Source organism: Lipotes vexillifer, unplaced genomic scaffold (assembly GCF_000442215.2).
Source record: "Lipotes vexillifer unplaced genomic scaffold, Lipotes_vexillifer_v1.1 scaffold1934, whole genome shotgun sequence".
Lineage (NCBI taxonomy): Eukaryota > Metazoa > Chordata > Mammalia > Artiodactyla > Lipotidae > Lipotes > Lipotes vexillifer.
Window position 1 is genome coordinate 519,366 of NW_006791881.1, and position 20,815 is coordinate 540,180.

Sequence of the window (20,815 nt, forward strand, 5' to 3'; positions counted from 1 at the left end):
CTCTAACCTCACCTTCCTATTTGATGCTCTCTGTTTGGGGGACGCCCCACATGTGTGGTCTTAGTGGAAAGTCTCAGCAGCTTCCTAAAAGGAAGGTCCTCCCTGATTAGCCCAACACAGACAGAGGGCTTGGACCTCTGGATCAGCTGGCTGCTTTCTCCTAGAGTTTGGAATTTGGAGTGAATGACACCTGGAGGAGGGGACGGTTTGGAGGTCACTCCTTGCAGGCAGCAGGGACTTGCTGACTACACTCTTCTAAAGTGTGGCCTCTGCTGGGGTTCCCGACGCATGGCCTCCTGGTTCCCGATGCATGGCCTCCTGCAGCCCCTTAGGCTGCACCTTTTCAAGCCTTGCTGTACACACTTAGTTTCCATTCTGTATCATTGCTCAAGAGTTGTTGGCCTGTCTCTTCCCATTTCTAGACAGTAGATGCCTTGAAGCCTGGGACTGTGGACTCTTCCACTGCAGTCACTCATGTCCAGCAGAGACCTTTGCACAATTTAGGCTTTCACTAAGAAACAAATGAATGAAAAGTAACAAATCATGGTACAGACAAAAAGAAACTGGAAAATTAGCCATGGAATTTTTTAGAAAACTCTATTCTGAGATTAATACACAAGTACCTGAACAAACAACTGTGTTTCTGCAAAGATTTTTTTTTCAAATACTGACGAAAAGACTCATCTATGTGCCTGTTTCTTTGTCCAGCTCTTTATCCAATAATAGTTTGTTTACCTGTGTGCAATGACCTTGCTTCTAGGCCTAAGGCTGAGCTTCCCAGGACTATTGTTTTAGGCAATGTTTATGTGCAATTTTTTCTTTTGTTCCTTGTGGGTAAAACAACTTAGTAAACATAAAATGAGAATCTGAAGCATCTAAAAATCAACATCTTGAGTGGTCTTCCATCCATGTCCACTCTCTGCAGGACCCAACAAAAACATCCCAAACAGACTAGCAGATACAAACTATTATATACAGAATGGATAAACAACAAGGTCCTACTGTATAGCACAGGGAACTATATTCAACATCCCACGATAAACCATAATGGAAAGGAATATGAAAAAGAATGTGTGTGTGTATATATATATATACACATACCTGAGTCACTTTGCTGTACAGCAGAAATTAACACAACATTGTAAATAAACTATACTTAAATAAAATAAATTTTTTAAAAATCCCAAACAGATGAAAACCTGTTTGCTTTGAAGACACACAACAAAGAAACTGAAAGAAAAAAGAGTGAAACGTGTGCCAAGCAAGAGAGAGATTTCTCTTTATCCTTTTTTTAAAATAATAAAAGATGAACTGATTATTATCCCCAAATCTCTTGAGGCAGAAATTCAGGCACCCTATTATTCTATAAAATCAAAATGACAGCATCCTTGGAGAAACAGTTGCCTGGTAACTCAGAACAGAGGGTTGTCTTTAGATTCCTCTGGAATTAAGTGTATCTATTTTGGTTTTTCTGTTGAGCTCATTTCCTTCCCTACAATCCCAGAACTGAACAATTTAGGGGGAAGAATTCCACTCATAAGAAAGTCTCTTTTCCTACAGAAGATATTTTTAAGAAGTACAGCTCTCTTCATGAAGTTGAATTGTTCTGTTTTTAGGACTGTTACATGAACATATAAGAAAAGAAAAGGAAAAATGCATTAACATGTAAGAAAAGGAAAAATGCCAACTGAGAGGAGGTTTCAGACAGAGATGTATGTTTTGCGGCTGAAAGCCAGACACCAGTTTTTTTCTTTTTTTTTTGGCCGCGTTGGGTCTTCGGCACTGCGCGCAGGCTTTCTCTAGTTGCGGTGAGTGGGGGCTATACTTCGTTGTGGTGCGCGGGCTTCTCATTGCGGTAGCTTCTCTTGTTGCGGAGCACGGGCTCTAGGTGCGTGGGCTTCAGTAGTTGTGGCATGTGGGCTCAGTAGTCGTGGCTCGCGGGCTCTAGAACGCAGGCTCAGTAGTTGTGGCGCATGGGCTTAGTTGTTCTGTGGCATGTGGGATCTTCCTGGACCAGGGCTCAAACCAGTGTCCCCTGCATTGGCAGGTGGATTCTTAAACACTGCACCACCAGGGAAGTCCCCAGACACCAGCTTTCTAAGAGAATAAATTAATTCAGAATCTCACCTAAGATGAAAGTATAATTTACTCAGTTGAAAGATGCTTTGCAGGGCTTCCCTGGTGGTACAGTGGTTGAGAATCCGCCTGCCGGTGCAGGGGACATGGGTTCGAGCCCTGGTGCCGGGGGATCCCACATGCCGCGGAGCAACTGGGCTCGTGTGCCACAACTACTGAGCCTGTGCTCTAGAGTCTGTGAGCCACAACTACTGAGCCCATGTGCTGCAACTACTGAAGCCCGTGCACCCTAGAGCCCATGCTCCGCAACAAGAGAAGCCATGGCAATGAGAAGGCCATGCACCGCAACGAAGAGTAGCCCGCACACAGCAATGTAGACCCAACGCAGCCAAAAATAAGTAAATAAAATAAATAAATTAAAAAAAAAAAAAAAGATGCTTTGCAAACTCCTACCTCTTCGTTGGAGCAAGATTTGTCCAGGTAGGCTCTTACTCACCAAGCTCAGAAGCCCTAAGTCTCCCCTCTTCTGAATTAGTGATGCGGGCCCAGATCCTTTTCCTCTCTGCACTTAGATAAAAGTCAATGAGATAACTGCATCACTGATGATTCTTTTGCTTATAAGCAAGAGAACCTGAGTGAGAGACCTTACACAAAAGGGAAACTACTGGAGGGATTGGGATAACTCACAAAAAGATAACCAAATAGCTTGGGAGTGGGCGGGAATCAAGGTGCTGGAAGTTAAGAGGCAGGAACCACAGAAAGGTCGAGAAGGAGAAACAGGCTAGCAGGAGCCCATGATGAGAAAAATGAACTTCAAATATCTTTGTATTCCTCACTCAAAATTCATAATCCCTGGAGAGAATGTCACATTGGTGGAGTTTAGGTCAAAAGCCTGAGCCTGCTTCCTCTCACGAGGCCGTGAGAGGAAGAATCTACTGGAAGGATGCTCCACAAACCCCTTCAGTTTCCAAGATGGAAGGTCAGGTACCTAGCTTTAGTCACGTCAAGACTGTCCACAATAGGGTGATGGGAAAGTCATTTCCCAAGAAGAAACTCTGGTGCTATTAAGACGGGAGGATGAATGCTAAAAAGCCAGAAAACATTCACCATTCTCTTAGGTTGGGTTCCCAGAAGCAGAGACCGAGGCAGAGATTCTTATACAAGTGACACCCTGAAGTCGTGCTTTCAGCAGAAACTTGTAAAAAGATAAGGGAAGCAGGGGAAGAGGCTAAACAAAGATGAGGTTTCAGCTGAGGTCTAATTTCAGCCTGATCCCAGTTCTGGAGTGTGAATGCCACCACAGAGTTGTCCCCTTTGAGGCAAGGGGAGAGTTTTTGTATCCTCCTATCAGTCAGTCATTGGCTGCCTGATGCCCTGAGGGGAAATAGCACTTCCCAGGCATTTCCCAATAAGGTGGCTCCCCCTGGCCAAGGATAAATCTCCAGAGACGGGTATAAGCTTGAGCCAGTATCAGCAACACTTAGAATAGCTGGGAAGAGGGGAGCTAGCACAGTAAAGGGATCAGGCAGGGCACCAGCAGTGTCTACTTCAAATCATAAAAATAAAGGCAAGGTAGTTGGATTTGATTCACTAAATCCAGGGTTTCCCATCTGTAGACTGATGTAATAATCCTGGGACTGCTATTAATTCTGAAACAGATCAGATGAAAGGGATCAATTATTGTGTGACTGTCTCATTGGGGAAAATAATGTAATGAACAGAGAGACACCAACAGTAAGAAGACACCAAGAGTAAGAAGAGGTAAAAAATTATTTAAAAGAAATAGATAATGACAACCGAATCAAAAAATGGGCAGAAGATCTAAACAGACATTTCTCCAAAGACATACAGATGGCCCAAAAACACATGAAAAGATGCTCAACATTACTAATTATCAGAGAAATGCAAATCAAAACTACAATGAGGGGACTTCTCTGGTGGTCGAGTGGCTGAGATTACACACTTCCATTGTAGGGGACACGGATTCGATCCCTGATCAGGGAACTAAGATCCTGCATGCCACATGGCACAGCCAAAAATAAATAAATAAATAATAAAGATCTTAACATTCTTAAAAACAAAGTTATTAAAAAAAAAACTACAGGGCTTCCCTGGTGGCGCAGTGGTTGAGAGTCTGCCTGTCAATGCAGGGGACATGGGTTCATGCCCTGGTCCGGGAAGATCCCACATGCCGTGGAGCAGCTGAGCCCACGAGCCATGGCCTCTGAGCCTGCGTGTCCGGAGCCTGTGCTCCGCAACGGGAGAGGCCACAATAGTGAGAGGCCCGTGTACCACAAAAAAGAAAAACAAAAAACAAAAAACAAAAAATGAAAAGTAGAGCTACCGTATGATCCATCAATCTCACTCCTGGGTGTATATCCAGAGAAAACCATAATTCAAAAAGACACATGCACCCCAATGTCCACTGCAGCACTATTTACAATAGCCAAGTCCTGGAAGCAACCAAAATGTCCATCGACGGAGGAATGGATAAAGAAGATGTGATACATATACACAGTGGAATATGACTTAGCCATAAAAAAGAATGAAATAATGCCACTGGCAGCATCATCATGGATAGACCTAGAGATGATCATACTAAGTGAAGTAAGTCAGACAGAGAAAGACAAATATATGATGAACTCACATGTGGAATCTAATTTTTTTTTAAATGATATAAATGAACTTATTTACAAAACAGAAACAGATTCATAGATTTCAAAAAAAAATTATGATTACCAAAGGGGAAACATGGTGGGAAGGGATAAATTAGGAGCTTGGGATTAACCTACACACACTATTATATATAAGGACCTACTGGATAGCACAGGGAACTCAACACTCTGTAATAACCTATATGCGAAAAGAATCTGGAAAAAAATGAATATATGTATATGTATAACTGAATCACTTTGCTGTACACCTGAAACTAACACACTGTAAATGAACATTGTAAATCAACTATACTCCAATAAAATTTAAAAATAAATAAATAAAGTATCAGCCTTCGCCAGGTGAATGATGCAGCTTGCCCCAAGATCCAGCACATGAATTATCAGAATGAAACAGAAATGTACCTCAAGCCTCTTATACGCTTTCCTACAAAAACATAACTCTTTGTCAATATAACTAGCAGTTCTTAATTATGAGATAAAATAAGGCGGAACAATATAGAACAATATTAAGAGAAATAAAAATGCCTTCAAATTAAGTACCTTTTCATCTCATCCTCTTAGGCCATTAATCACCACTTTAACTTCATCTTGGCCTCCCTACTCAACTACAAGGAGAATACTTAACTTTCTTTTGGTGGTTCAAGTGTCAAAAATGTCCTTAGCCTGGTATAGAATTTTTGCAGAAAATCACTTCTAACTCTTCTCCTGCTGATCCATCTAATAACCCTACTTAGGTTTTATTGGAGGAGGCAAAGTGTTAAGAGTTTCATCACTTCTCTGATTAGTTCCAGAGGATAATGACAGCACCTTTCCAAAAGTAAACCATTTTTCAAAAAGAAAAAGATAATGAAACTTACGGATATAGTCAAAGGACTGACACTAAAGGAGAAAGATTTACAGGAAGGAGATCACTGAAAAAAAAAAAAGAAAAGAAACTAATAGACTTTCTAATGCACTTGAAGGAATGCATCAAAAAAAACATATATCAAAGAAGTCTTATAGACCTAATGGGGAATTGGAGAATAATTAGTGATAAATGCACAGAAAACTAAGCAAACAAAAAAAGAGGCTACTGTTAATTCCAAGAAAGAACAGAAAGTTGTACAAGAAAAGAAATATAACTATGATTAACGTTTACAACGTGAATAAACAACACTGCTCATTAAATTATGATTGACAGCATGAATGAGTAAAGATATCTAGTCTCAGTGACCTAAATATAAATGTAACTAAAATCTGGCAGACACCTCTCTCTCTGTCTCTATATATAACATTATATATATTTATATATAATGTATAATTTATATTATATATTATATGATATATTTATATAAGATATATTACATTATATATCTATATATTATATATACAAGAATATTATATATAATATTCTTATGAGAATAAGTATTTTGAGCTTCTCTCTTGATTATACCTGGTAATAGAATGGCCAAATACATATATATGTATATATATATACCCACATACATATACCCATTAGATACCAGTAGCCTCCACACAGTTTTGACAACAAAAATTTCTCCAGACATTGTCAAAACATTGTCAGATGTTCCCTGGCGAGCAAAATCACCCCCAGTTGAGAACTACCGTTCCAACCTTTTTATTACATTTTCTCTACTAAATGGTGAGGGTTTTATTTCTCTGACTTAAAACTGATTCAGAAAGCCATAAATTATGTCAAAATTTGATAAATAAAATATTAATGTAATTATTTAGAAACCTGTACCAATAAAAGAATAAACAAATTAAAGTATTAAATACAGTTGCTCCTAGAGAATAGGACGGAAGGACAAGGAAGGGTGATTTTGAACTTTTTAATATGATTTTATTTTTTTGATGTGTGTATATATATATATATATATATAGCTGACCAGGCCAGGTAGAAAGTCCCAGAGAGAGGCTCGAAATTCTTATTTTCATAAGAGATTAAAGAAGTGCTTATTCTGATCTTTTGTTTCTAATCTCATCTAAGCCATATTCTCTTATATTTTGCCCAGAGGCAAGTATGGCTCTCATCTAGCTTGAATCATATATTTATTTCTTTTCCAAGATGACTCGAGGCTGCCTCGTCCCTAATGGTTCTGGGTGGAGAACTGGCTTACCTGGTTATACTTATGTAGTAGTCAGAGAAGACAGGAAAAAAACACTCTGGTAAAGATTATATGAACATTGGGACTTCCCTGTGGTCCAGTGGTAAAGAATCCACCTTACAATGCAGGGGATGTGGGCTCGATTCCTGGTCAGGGAACTAAGATCCCACATGCCGTGGGGCAACTAAGCCCACATGCCACAACTACTGAGCTTGCACGCCTCAACTAGAGAGCCTGTGTGCTGCAAACTACAGAGCCCATGCACTCTGGAACCCACACGCCACAACTACAGAGCCCACGTGCCCTGGAGCATGCATGCCACAACTAGAGAGAAGCCCACGCGCCTCAACGAAAGGTCCCACATGCCACAACTAAGACCCGACACAGCCAAAAATAAATAAAATAAACAAATTTTTAAGAAAAGATTATATGAACATTAAAATAACATTAGAGTCCCTGAATCTGCATGGGTTGTCTCCCTCCAAAAATGAGGCGGAGGAGGGAGTGGGGGCGGTTGAGACCTTGCTTTGCTGATGTGTGTTAATGCTCCTTATTTTATTAGGCTGCCTTTCCTCAATCTCCATCCATCCGTATCTCCCTCATCTTGTAATCTCCAGCACTACCTCTAACTCATCTTTGCTCCCCCAACCATAGCAATTGAAACAAAGTCTTAGGACTGAATTTCTTAATTTGCTTGATTGACTAGTTATGATTGTGCTCCAATTGTTTTGGAAATGCATTCATCTGACATATGAACAAATAATAGAAGACAGTTTTCAACCCTCCAAAACATAAAGAGATGGAAATGTGTATTTACACATTTTTTTTGATTTGCATTTCCCAGATCACTAATAAGCATCATTTCATGTGCTTGTTGGCTGTTTGTACATCTTCTTTGGAGGAATGTCTACCCAAGTCCTTTGCCCATTTCAGAATTGGATGGTCTTCTTATTGTTGAATTGTAAGAGTTCTTTATATATTCTGGATACTAACCCCTTATCACAAAATATTTTCCCCCAGGACTTCCCTGGTGGGGCAGTGGTTAAGAATCCGCCTGCCAATGCAGGAGACATGTGTTCAAGCCCTGGTCCAGGAAGATCCCACATGCTGTGGAGCAACTAAGCCCATGCGCCACAACTACTGAAGCCCATGTGCCTAGAGCCCGTGCTCTGCAACAAGAGAAGCCTTTCAATGAGAAGGCCCCACTCACCGCAACTAGAGAAAGCCCATGTGCATCAACAAAGACCCAATGCAGCCAAAAATAAATAAATAAATAAATAAATAAATAAATAAATAAATAAATTCCCCCATTCTCTAGGTTGTCTTTTCATTTTCTTGGTAATGTCCTTTGATGCACAGTGTTTTTACTTTTGATGAATCCAATTTATCTATTTTGTTGTTGCTGCTCATGCTTTTGATGTCATATTTAAGAATCCATTACCAGGGACTTCCCTGGTGGCGCAGTGGTTAATTAAGAATCTGCCTGCCAATGCAGGGGACACAGGTTCGATCCCTGGTCCAGGAAGATTCCACATGCTGTGGAACAACTAAGTTCATGAGCCACAACTACTGAGCCCACGTGCCACAACTACTGAAGCCCTCAAGCTCTAGGGCCTGTGTGCTGCAACTACTGAAGCCTGTGTGCCTAGAGCCCATGCTCCGCAACGAGAGAAGCCACCACAATGAGAAGCCTGCACACTGCAATGAAGAGTAGCCCCCGCTCGCTGCAAATAGAGAAAGCCCACGCACAGCAACGAAGACCCAACGCAGCCAAAAAAAAAAAAAAAGAATCCATTGCCTATGTTTTCTTTTAAGGGTCTTAAAGTTTAGCTCTTATATTTAGATTGTGGATTTATTTTGAGATAATTTTGCATATGGTGTGAGGTAGGGACCCAGAGTCATTCTTTTGCAAGTGGATATCCAATTGTCCCAGCACCCTTTGTTTTATTTCTTAGTTTTTGTTTTATTTTGTTTTGGCCATGCTTCATCTTGCAGGATCTTAGCTCCCTGATTAGGGATTGAACCTAGGCCCCAGCAGTGAAAGCACTGAGACCTAAGCACTGGACCTCCAGGGAACTCCCCCCAGCACCCTTTGTTGAAGAGATTATTCTTTCCTCCATTGAATGGTCCTTATACCTTTGTCAAAAATCAGTTGGCCATAAATATGTAGGTTTACTTCTGGACTCTCTTTTCCATTGGCCTATTGTCTATCCTTATACCAATACCACACTACTTTGGTTACTGTAGCTTTGTAGTTTGTTTTGAAATCAGGAAGTTTGAATCCTTCAACTTTGTTTTTCTTTTTCAAGATGATTCTGGCTCTTCAGGGCAAGTATTTCCTTTTAGCTCTAAAGCCAATTTCTGCTTTTAGCCGGGTTTGTGAATGTTTCCAGACCATTATGGGTGCCTCCAGCCATGATGACATTATTTGGAATAATGCCATTTTTCCAAACAAGGCATTATTCCTCTCAACAGAAAAAGATGTATCTGGGTCTTTGTGGAACCACATTTAGTTCCTGAGAAAAAAATTAAGTCAAACAAGATTTTAGTTTTAGTTTTTTGGCATCATACAAGTGAAAACAATACATTTATGAGCTGAAATATTTGTCTAAATAGAAGACACAGAAATCCATTTTCTATAGTTTAGACATAATTCTAGACACTATGGCAAGTCTAACATGGTGGACACAAAGTCAAGGTTTGAATGATATTCTTGCTGTGTGAGGGCTGTAAGGCAGGTCCATTTGAACAAAAACCTTGTGTGTACACTTTTCTTCTTTCGCCCCTCCCTTTCCATTGCCCATCTCGCCTTTTCTCCTTCCTAATTTCCTTCCTGGTCCTATTCTCACACCTCCTTCTCTGAAGATATTTCTACCCTCCCTCTCTTTTCCTTACCCTGCCTTCTCCTCCTTGCCCTTTAAAACTCCCACCCCCTGACTGAATCCCAACTCAACTTTAGGAAAACAAGTTGGTCAAACTGATCCTCAGAAAGTGGTGTCAACGGCTAACTCACTAACACTCAGCCTTCAGTGTTCATCTGTTAGCCCAAGAAGAAGCCAGCAGGTAGAATAATTGCAGATTGTCTAGGAAAGCCATTTGAGTCCCTCTGGGTCTTTCATAAAATCACTCCAGTGATCCTATGGTGCGTATACTTTGAGACAACCTAGTACTCTGTCTCAGTTTTCTGTTTTTCTTTAGAGCGCAACCTGGACCATCACATGTGGCCGGGAGTGTTGTAGAGGGAGATCTAGGGCTGGTTCCTTCCTTAGTCAAGTCCTGAACCCTTCCTTTTACTCCATCAGTGGATCCCTCTGGACATCCAAGTTTTCACTTTCTGCTCTGGGCTATTGTGCCATGTGTTGTTCACACAGGGTCATTCTTCTTGAATGACCAGCATGTTTTGTGTTGCCTGTTGCCTGTGACTGGCCTTCACTGACTCCCATAAGAAGGACTCTGACCTTGATGTAGATTCCCCTTACTCGTGGCTTCCCAGCGGTAAGGAGGGCTGCCTGCAGTTGGAGGTTCTATTCTTGGAACTCCCTCTCCCCAAAGCACTGTGGTTCATAGCCAGCTGCCTGGGCTGGTATTAGACCACCTCTCCTTTTCATTTCACAGGGACAGGACTCCTCACACAACTTATTGGATTCCATTTTGTTTGTTTGTTTTGTTTTGTTTTGTTAGTTCATGTATATTTCTAATAGGTATATTGGATCCTGTGTCCCAGTCAGCATAACTCTCCCCAGTTTTGAAACAGTTCAGATAATTATCTGACCTCACCTTCTAAACATCACTTAACTCTAACACGAGAGAAAAGTCTTCAGTTTGTCAGGAGCAGGACTTGACTGGAGAAGAGAAAAACAAAGCCCATAATTATAATAAATATGCAAGAGCACAGCAGCAGCATTTAGGATCTTTAAAATTATATTCAGGTCCTTTTATGTCTCACTTATTTCACTTAGCATAATGTCCTCAAAGTTCATCTGCAGCATGTGTCAGAACTTCCTTCCTTTTTAAGGCTGAATAATATTCTATGGTATGTACATACCACATTTTGTTTATCCATTCATCTGTTGACGGATATTGGGTTGTTTCCACCTTTTGGCTATTGTGAACAATGCTGCTATGAACTTTGGTGTGCAAATATTTGTTCAAGTCCTAATTTTTGATTATTTGGGGTATATACAATAGAAATAGATCATATGCTTTATCATACCTCCCTATTCTATTCCATTTAGCTGCCTATTTCTTTCGTCAGAACGATACCTTTCTTTTTTATCCTGCATGTTTTTTTTGGTTGTTGGTTTTGCTTTTTAACATCTTTATTGGAGTATAATTGCTTTACAATGGTGTGTTAGTTTCTGCTTTATAACAAAGTGAATCAGTTATACATATACATATGTTCCCATATCTCTTCCTTCTTGCGTCTCCCTCCCTCCCACCCTCCCTATCCCACCCCTCTAGGTGGTCACAAAGCACCGAGCTGATCTCCCTGTGCTATGCGGCTGCTTCCCACTAGCTATCTATTTTACGTTTGGTTATCCTGCATGTTTTAATAATTTTTTTTTTGTATCCAAAATGTGTTTATTGGGATGGTTTCCCATTCATCTTGATTCAGGGTGATTTTAGTGCTGCTTCTGTCTGAAGGAGCAACCTTCTGTAAGCCTTGCTTTTCCTCCTGTAGGCTTGCAGAGGACAGTAGAGCAGCCAACACACAAAACTACTGTTTGTGCATGGCTAAAGACAGTGGTGATTTTATAGCATCCCGGGCATTTCACATCCATGAAATAGGAACTGGGGCTCTGCACCAGGCACTTCTCGTGTTTCATCTTCTCTTCTGGAGAGGGATGAAGGAAATCCTTTGCAAGAGGCATGTTCTCATGGGAAGGTGGTCACTGCCAGAAAGGCTGTATGTTTTAATATCTGATAGGACTGGTCTCTGAACTCCACCCTCCCTCCATTTCCTTTACTTTATCTGAATTACACTGAGTATTTTCTTATTAATTTATTGGGAAGAACTTTAGAAACTGATACATTACCACGCTAACAAAAGAGACACCTTTGTTTACAGCCATTCTTTTTTTATTTTTTGGCCATACCGCGCAGCTTGCAGGATCTTAGTTCCCTGACCAGGGATTCAACCTGGGCCTACTACGGCAGTGAAAGTGCCAAGTCCTAACCACTGGACTGACAGGGAATTCCCTGTTTACAACCATTCTTTATATATTCCTTACTGTATCCTGATGTAGTTCATATGTACTCCAAACATCCATGGTGATTTATACTGGAAGTGGTGTGCATGCAATTTGTGATTTTGTTGAAATATTATTGCAATAGCTTTAGAAAAGCAGTTGACGTACATGAAAGTGTTAATTTGAGTCAACTGATACCAAGGGATAATGCTTGATTTATGGTAAGAGGTTTCATCGAAATATTTCTCCTAGTTGTCACTTAGCAAAGGTAATTGCTTACTAAGCTAGTCTCTTTTCGTAAATTTCAATTTTCCAGCATTTGATTAAACCTTGACAATTGGGATTCTCCATGGAAACAGTGGAGCAAGATGCTACACCTTCCAAAAAACATAAAAATAGTGCTCTCTCATTTGTTGCCTGGCAGCAATACTCCTTGTTTTTACTCACAGGAAAATTTATTTTTGCTGATTGGCATAACTTTGGCAGGGAAAGGAAAAGGACAAAATAGTTCTCTCAGCAATCAAAAATTGATAGGGCAGTTTAACCTTTTCCTTTTTTTAAAGACCCAGGTGAGGTCTTCATAACTTTAAATAGCATAAAAAGCATATACTATACAGAAGCATAAAGCATATAAAATATAAAGACAGAGTGAGTACGATCAGAGAAGAGCCTTCAGTAAGAGTCTTTGAGGACAAAGGTTCTTTGATTAAGGGACACACTAGATCAAACAGTTGCGGTTCTCAAGCCGTGTGGGTTCAAACTGCATTTATAAGACTTAACAATAGGTCTTAGTCTAAATTTCATTTTATCTCCCATCCTGGTTGGTCCCTGTGGGAGATAATATTTTTGTTCATGACTCTTTCTTCCCTCCCCATCCTCACCATGGCTTACTACAGACAGAGCACACTTCTCTATCTCACTCACTTTGGGTTTGGTCTAGAGAATGTGGGTGAATGTAACAAACGTCATGTCTGACCAGAGGCTCTACATGAATTTGTGAAATTTGGCTTGACCTCCTGCACATTTGCTATGAGGAGAGAATGCCCTGCATAGCCATTGCCCCTTCAGCCTGGGTCCTGGAATGAGAAACACGTGGAGCAGACCCAAATCTAAGGTCAGGGGAAGCCTGGCCACCCACATGCTGTGTGCAGACCAGCGAGAGAAAAATAAACGTTTGTAGTTATAAATCACTGACATTTGGGAGCTGATTACTATGTAATATTATTACAGCAAAAACCTGACTAATACGGTCATCAAAAAAAAAAAATGGTTCTGAAGAACCTAGGGGCAGAACAGGAATAAAGATGCAGATGTAGAGAATGGACTTGAGGACACGGGGAGGGGGAAGGGTAAGCTGGGACGAAGTGAGAGAGTGGCATGGACATATATACACTACCAAACATAAGGTAGATAGCTAGTGGGAGGCAGCTGCATGGCACAGGGAGATCAGCTTGGTGCTTTGTGACCACCTATAGGGGTAGGATAGGGAGGGTGGGAGGGAGAGGCAAGAGGGAGGAGGTATGGGGATATATGTATATGAATAGCTGACTCACTTTGTTATACAGCAGAAACTAACACACCATTGTAAAGCAAATATACTCCAATAAAGATGTTTAAAAAAAAAAAAGATTGTTCCTATTAGTGCCTACTGTGAGCAGTCATACAAACTTTAGAATGTGCACGCTGGGTTCTGATTAGCTGTTCCCCATCTTTCCAGTCATCAATCAGATGGAGCAGTCTGATTAAATGACTGGCTTGGCCTGACGACGCTGAGGGTGTTCTTTTTTTTAATTAATTAATTTATTTTATTTTTATTTTTGTCTGCATTGCGTCTTCATTGCTGCTCGCGGGCTTTCTCTAGTTGCGGCGAACGGGGGCTACTCTTCGCTGCGGTGCACGGGCTTCTCACTCTGGTGGCTTCTCTTGTTGTGGAGCACGGGCTCTAGGCGCGCAGGCTTCAATAGTTGTGGCACGTGGGCTCAGTAGTTGTGGCTTGCAGGCTCTAGAGCGCAGGCTCAGTAGTTGTGGCACACGGGCTTAGTTGCTCTGTGGCATGTGGGATCTTCCTGGACCGGGGCTTGAACCCGTGTATCCTGCATTGGCAGGAGGATTCTTAACCACTGCACCACCAGGGAAGTCCGCTGAGGGTGTTCTTGAAGGTGAGATTTATTTATTCATTTCTAAAGTTTGTATTTATAAACTAGGGACAGATATTCTAGGAATTCTATTGGTGGAAAAATCAGTTTACAAAACAACTTGTATGTTCTCATTTAGGAAAATTTGAAACATGCACTGGCAGCTCCAGAATTTCTATATAGAATTTCTATATAGGTGGGCTGGATAGCAATCTGATTGGAAGAGAGTTGGGGGTGAGCATAAAGTTTTGACATTTCATTTTTATACCACTTTAATATAATTGAAAAAACTCCCAATGGGCCATATCAAAGAATTACTTGGAGGGAAGCTGATGAAGATGGTGTGGGAACTTTAAGGCCCCATACTCCCAGATACTCCTTGGCCCTGACAGTGCCTATATTAAGTGTATCTATAAATACACAGAGAGAGGGCTGGACGCATAGACACCAAAATGAATAGGAGTTATAAATGGAAAGTGGAATTTGGGGAAATCTTTACCCTCTTCTTTGTATCTTTCTGTATTGTTTGAATCTTTTGCACTAAACATATATTATTTCCCCCAAAACCAATGAAGTTATTTTGCACAAAGAAAAGAAAAAGAATCCTACTGACCTCTACTTTTCCCCACATCTTATTTTTTAAATTAATTTATTTTGGCTGCGTTGGGTCTTTGCTGCTGTATGCGGGCTTTCTCTAGTTACAATGAGCGAGGGCTACTCTTCTTTGTTGTGGTGCGCGCGGGCTTCTCATCGCGGTGGCTTCTTTTGTTGTGGAGCACGGCCTCTAGGTGCGCGGGCTTCAGTAGTTGTGGCTCCTGGGCTCTAGAGCACAGGCTCAGTAGTTGTGGTGCACGGGCTTAGTTGCTCCACCGCGTGTGGGATCCTCCTGGACCAGGGCTCGAACCCGTGTCCCCTGCATTGGCAGATGGATTCTTAACCACTGCGCCACCAGGCAAGTCCCCCCACACCTTATTTTAATCATCTAACTGGTGCCCCTAAATTCCCAAATTTCAGTTCTTCCACAACGTCTTACCCACTTTTTAGCTTCAGTCAGTCTCTGAAAACAACCAAGTGCAAAAGAAACAACATGGGTATAAAAAAGAGCCCTGGGGACTTCCCTGGCGGTCCATTGGTTAGGACTCCATGCTTTCACTGATGGGCCCGGGTTCAAGCCCTGGTTAGGGAACTAAGATCACACAAGCCTTGAGAGACAGCCAGAAAGAGAAAAAAAAAAAAAAAAAAAACAGCCCTGCTCTGTCGGGTAAGATTCCAGTTCCAGCCCTTCCCTTCTCTGTAGGACCTCAGCCTCCAATATGCAAAGGGAAGGATTGGGATAATTAGGGGTTAGAAACTCAAATGCCTAGAGGAGCCAGGGAGCGACAAATGACAGGAACAAATGGGGCTGTGCTGGACTGGAGGAGCCCACCCACCCTCAAGGAAGCATCGCTGCAGGTCCCAGGTTGCCAGGCTTTCCTATGTATCCAGGCACTGGAAGCCGGGTTTTTATATGGAATCTCCTGATTTTTGAATATTAGCAGATGCACTTTAAAACGTCTTGTGAATTCCTTGCAGGCCAAATTAACCTCACCTATGAATCCCTCTGGCACATGGTGAGCTGACCCTGGCTCAGATGCTCTTTAAGGCAGGGGTCCTCAACCCCCGGGCCGCGGACCGGTACCTGTTAGGAACCCGGCCGCACAGCAGGAGGTGAGAGGCGGGGGAGCGAGCAAAGCTTCATCTGCCGCTCCCCGTTGCTCCCCATCGGTCTTACTGCCTGAACCATCGCTCGTATCACCGTCGGAACCATCCCACACACACCCGGGACTGTGGAAAAACTGTCTTCCACGAAACCGGTCTCTGGTGCCAAAAACCTGGGGACTGCTGCTTTAAAGCCCATTGTTTCACACTCCCGGAATCCACTCAGGCGCCACCTAGTGACGGCGACTGTCACAGTTCCCAAGAAGGCAGTGCAGGAAAAGGACTTTCTTTTTTTTGGCCTCGCTTGGTGTGGCATGCGGGATCCCAGTTCCCCCACCCCGAACCCCAACCAGGGATCCCACCCACGCCCCCTGCAGCGGAAGTGCGGAACCTTAACCACTGGATCACCAGGGAATTCCTGAAAAGGACTTTTTAAATAGATCGATTAGGAGGTAAGTTATTTGTATGCTCCCAAAATTAATTTTCTAAATGACTTCCTAAATGGCCTCTCAGGTGTAATTAGAATATAACCAGATAGATCAAAATCATACACGATTTACTCACAGCTAATTGGGAACATAGGATTATACAAGTGAATAACATTTATGATTTACTACATTCCAGGCGCTGTTCTGCTTTAAAGTATTATTTCATCTAATCCTCACCATAATCCTATGAATTAAGTACTATTACTACCCTGATTTTATCAGATGGAGAAACTGATGCCCAGAAAGATCCTGTAACTTGTAACAAAGTCACACAGCCGATACCCCTTCCTTTCCAGCTCCGACCCCGGACACAGCAGCCGTCGTGATGTTGATGCCCAAGAGGAACTGGATTGCCATTTATGAACTCCTTTTTAAGGAGGGAGTGATGGTAGCCAAGAAGGACAACCACATGCCTAAGCACCCCGAGCTGGCAGACAAGAATGTGCTCAATCTTCACGTCATGAAGGCCATGCAGTCTCTCAAATCATGAGGCTACATGAAGGAACAGTTTGCCTGGAGACATTTCTACTGGTACGTAACCAACGAGGGTATCCATTATCTCTGGGATCACCTCCACCTGCCCCCTGAGATCGTGCCTGCTAACCTGCGCCACAGTCGTCCTGAGACTGGCAGGCCATGGCCCAAAGGTCTGGAGGGAGAGCGACCTGCAAGACTCACAAGAGGGGAAGCCGACAGAGACACCTACAGATGAAGCGCTGTGCTCTCTGGTGCCAACAAGAAAGCCCAGGCCGGCGCCGGGTCAGCAACTAAATTCCAGTTTAGAGGCAGATTTGGTCGTGGACGTACGTGGTCAGCCACCTCAGTAAAGTTTGGAAGAGATTGTTTGTGTTGAATTAACGTGTAGCCAGAAAAGATTAAAAAAAAAAGTCACACAGCCACTTAGTAGTGGAGCTGGGATTGGAACCCAGGCAGCTTTAGTCAAGAGGGTATGCTCTCCTAGATAGAAGCTAGATTAAGGCATCATAGTTGTAATAGTCTCTTCAGTTGCAAACGACAAAAAGTAAAGCAAAAACAAGGCAGGGTTAGGGCTTCTGGATGTAGAAATATCTGGAGTCCAAACAGCGGCATCTCTCCTCTCTGTCCCCCACTAGGTTCTGCCTTCTTCTGGTTTGTCTAACCTCAAGAAGGCACAGGACAAACATGATACCTTCTGGCACCACAAAGCAATGGGAAAAGAGCAGTTGTTTAGTGAAAGGTCCTGAAAAAAAAGGCTCACGTTTTAGAGAAAAAAAAACTGGATCCCTACCTAACACCATGCACAAAAGTGAGCTCCAGACAGATTAAAGACCTACATGGGAAGATAAACATATAAATTTAAAATGAGAAAATGTGAGACTGTCTATGTTGAGAAGGACTACAATGAAACTCAAAAGCACATGCCATGGGCTTCCCTGGTGGCGCAGTGGTTGAGAGCCTGCCTGCCGATGCAGGGGACATGGGTGCCCCGGTCCGGGAAGATCCCACATGCCGCGGAGCGGCTGGGCCCGTGAGCCATGGCGGCTGAGCCTGCGCGTCTGGAGCCTGTGCTCCGCAACGGGAGAGGCCACAACAGTGAGAGGCCCGCGTACCGACAAAAAAAAAAAAGCACACGCCATAGGAAAAAATTGATAAAACTGATGACCTATTTGTGTTCAATGAAGAACGGAAAAAGTTAACAAATAACAAAGATAGGAGAAGACAGTTGTAATGTCTAAAACTGATAGCTGACTAATATCTAGGATGTAAAAGAGACTCCTGCAAATCAACAAGAAGGAACCCCATGGGAAAATGAGCAATTAATAGGAGACAAAGCAAAAAGGCCTATGCTGGGATGCTCAAACTCATTAGTAACTAGAGAAATACAAAAGGAAACAGCATTGAGAGTTCACTTTACACTTTTTAGACCAGCAAAAATTAGAAAGATGGATAATGCCACATGTTGGCTGGGATTAGGGGCATAGAGTCCTGCAGGCCCCACTGGCAGGAGTGGTGCAGATGTTCTGAAGAGCAATCGGGCATTTCTTAGTGACATAAGAATATACACACCCTGGGCCACAGAATATATCCCTGGTTATATGTACCAAAGGATTTTTCATCTTGGCCCATATGGGAACCAGGATGAGAGCGTTTATCATAGTATAGTTTGTGTTGACAGATAATTGGACACAATCTAAGTATTCGTGCTGTGGGAGTGGAAACACAAAACACAGCGGAGCCCCAAACAGCTGCCCCCGGAGCAGAAAAGAGAGACTCAGGGCAGGCAAGGTAAGGTGCAGTCAGGCTACACTTGCTCTCAGCAAGTGCCTGCGCAACCTCTGGAAGAAAAGATGGGTGGGGAGGGGGAAACCGGGGCAGCCACTGCCTGGGGTTGCCAGACTTAGCAAATTGAGGTGAACTTGTTTTCACCCCGAGAATGTACTCAGAGTTATGGATTTTCAAGGCTTTTATTTTTTATAAAAAGCACCAAGGAGCTTTTTTCCCCTGCATGTACAAACCCCCACAGAGAGAGCAATGATGTGTTATATCTGCACAGAGGCTCCCGCTTGGACAAATTCCCCGAGGCAGCTGTGAATTCCCAGGATGCAACACCCCTGGAGCAAGGTCCTGTCTCTGTAAACCAAGACATAAGTGTCTGATGACTGTCTGTGATGATCTCGCTCTTTAGTGACATTGGGTTCTACCCTCCTTGTGTTTCTGGATATTTTGATGAAAAGCATGAACTTGCCTGAGTTTGAAACGGCCCCACCCCTTACTAGCTGTGACCTCTCTGTGCCTAAGACTTCAAGTCTCTAAGACAGAGATCAAAACACAACCTACATCATAGGTTTTTGGTAAAGAGTCATGAGTTGGTTCTGTAAAGTATTTAAACTGCCTGGCACAGGGTAAGGGGTATAAATAAAGTACTGGCCATTATTATTAAGGCCACTTGGGATTTCTGATTCTTTTTCTTTTTTTTTTTTTTTTTTTGCGTTACACAGGCCTCTCACTGTTGTGGCCTCTCCTGTTGCGGAGCACAGGCTCCGGATGCGCAGGCTCAGCGGCCATGGCTCACGGGCCCAGCCGCTCCGCGGCATGTGGGATTTTCCCGGACCGGGGCACGAACCCGCGTCCCCTGCATCAGCAGGCAGACTCTCAACCACCGCGCCAGCAGGGAAGCCCCCTGATTTCTGATTCTTGGTCCAGATTAACCCAGATCTGTTTTACATCCACCAACACCACCTACCTCTGGTAATAATCTAGTTCTATGTTGCGCACATGCACAATCCAGTCCAGCCACCCTCCTTGGATGGGAGGGAAAACTGTGTGCATCCAGCTCCTGGGGATTTAACAAAGCCAGAACCTGTTGCCTTTTTCAAAGATCCCACAGGGCAACATATAATAAATACTATTATTAATATTATTCCTTTTTTTACAAATGGGGAAACTGATGAACCAAAGAATGATATAAATAATGAAACTCAAAGCATTCTCTGACATAAATTGTACCAATGTTTTCTTAGGTCAGTCTCCCAAGGCAATAGAAATAAAAACAAAAATAAACAAATGGGACCTAATCAAACGTACAAGCTTTTGCACAGCAAAGGAAACCATAAACAAAATGAAAAGACAACCTACAGAATGGGAAAAAACATCTGCAAACAATGCAACTGACAAGGGCTTAATTTCCAAAATATACAAATAGCTCATACAACTCAACACCAAAATCAAACAACTCAATCAAAAAAATGAGCAGAACGGTGCCGGCCAGAGGCCTCTGGCTGGCCGTCTGTCCTCATAGCACTGGCTATTGTGGACAGAAATGTGGGAGAGCTTTCCCTGGCTCTCTGCGTTTGATTCTTCCTGGACTTGGAGCCCTTGGGTGTTCTGTACAGTAAGTTGTGCTGTGGGCTGCCTGGCGCTCTGGACTGTGGTGTGAGGCCAGAGAGAATGGGGTTCAAGAGCCACCTGGTTTTTCTTCTGTGATGCCGACCTCGCCTTACTCCCTGGCCGTCATCCCTTGGGGCTCCCACGTGCTGGGGGTTCAGGGAAGGTCCCCAAGTGGTGCAGAGCTCCATGGAGATGCCTGGTGGGGGCAGAGGCTATGCCTCATCAAAGGTCAGCAAGCGAAGTTTGCCTTTTCCTGAAACGCTGTTGTGAATAAAGAGATTGATCCCTGACAAAAAAAAAAAAAAAATGGGCAGAAGACCTAAACAGACATTTCTCCAAAGAAGACATATAGGCAGTGTCATGTGTCAATAGGCACATGAAAAGATGCTCCATGTCACTAATTATTAGAGAAATGCAAATCAAAACTACAATGAGGTATCATTTCACACCAGTCAGAATGACCATCATTAAAAAGTCTACAGGGACTTCCCCACTGGTGCAGTGGTTAAGAATCCGCCTGGGGCTTCCCTGGTGGTGCAGTGGTTGAGAGTCCGCCTGCCGATGCAGGGGACACGGGTT

The 20,815-nt window shown here is 42.8% G+C and overlaps 2 pseudogenes; one reads left to right on the forward strand and one right to left on the reverse strand.

Annotated features, from left to right (window-relative positions):
• Positions 1-11,481: 11,481 nt before the first annotated feature.
• Positions 11,482-11,730, reverse strand: LOC103079246 (40S ribosomal protein S27 pseudogene; annotated as a pseudogene).
• A 4,964-nt stretch (positions 11,731-16,694) lies between these two features.
• Positions 16,695-17,507, forward strand: LOC103081162 (40S ribosomal protein S10 pseudogene; annotated as a pseudogene).
• Positions 17,508-20,815: the final 3,308 nt, after the last annotated feature.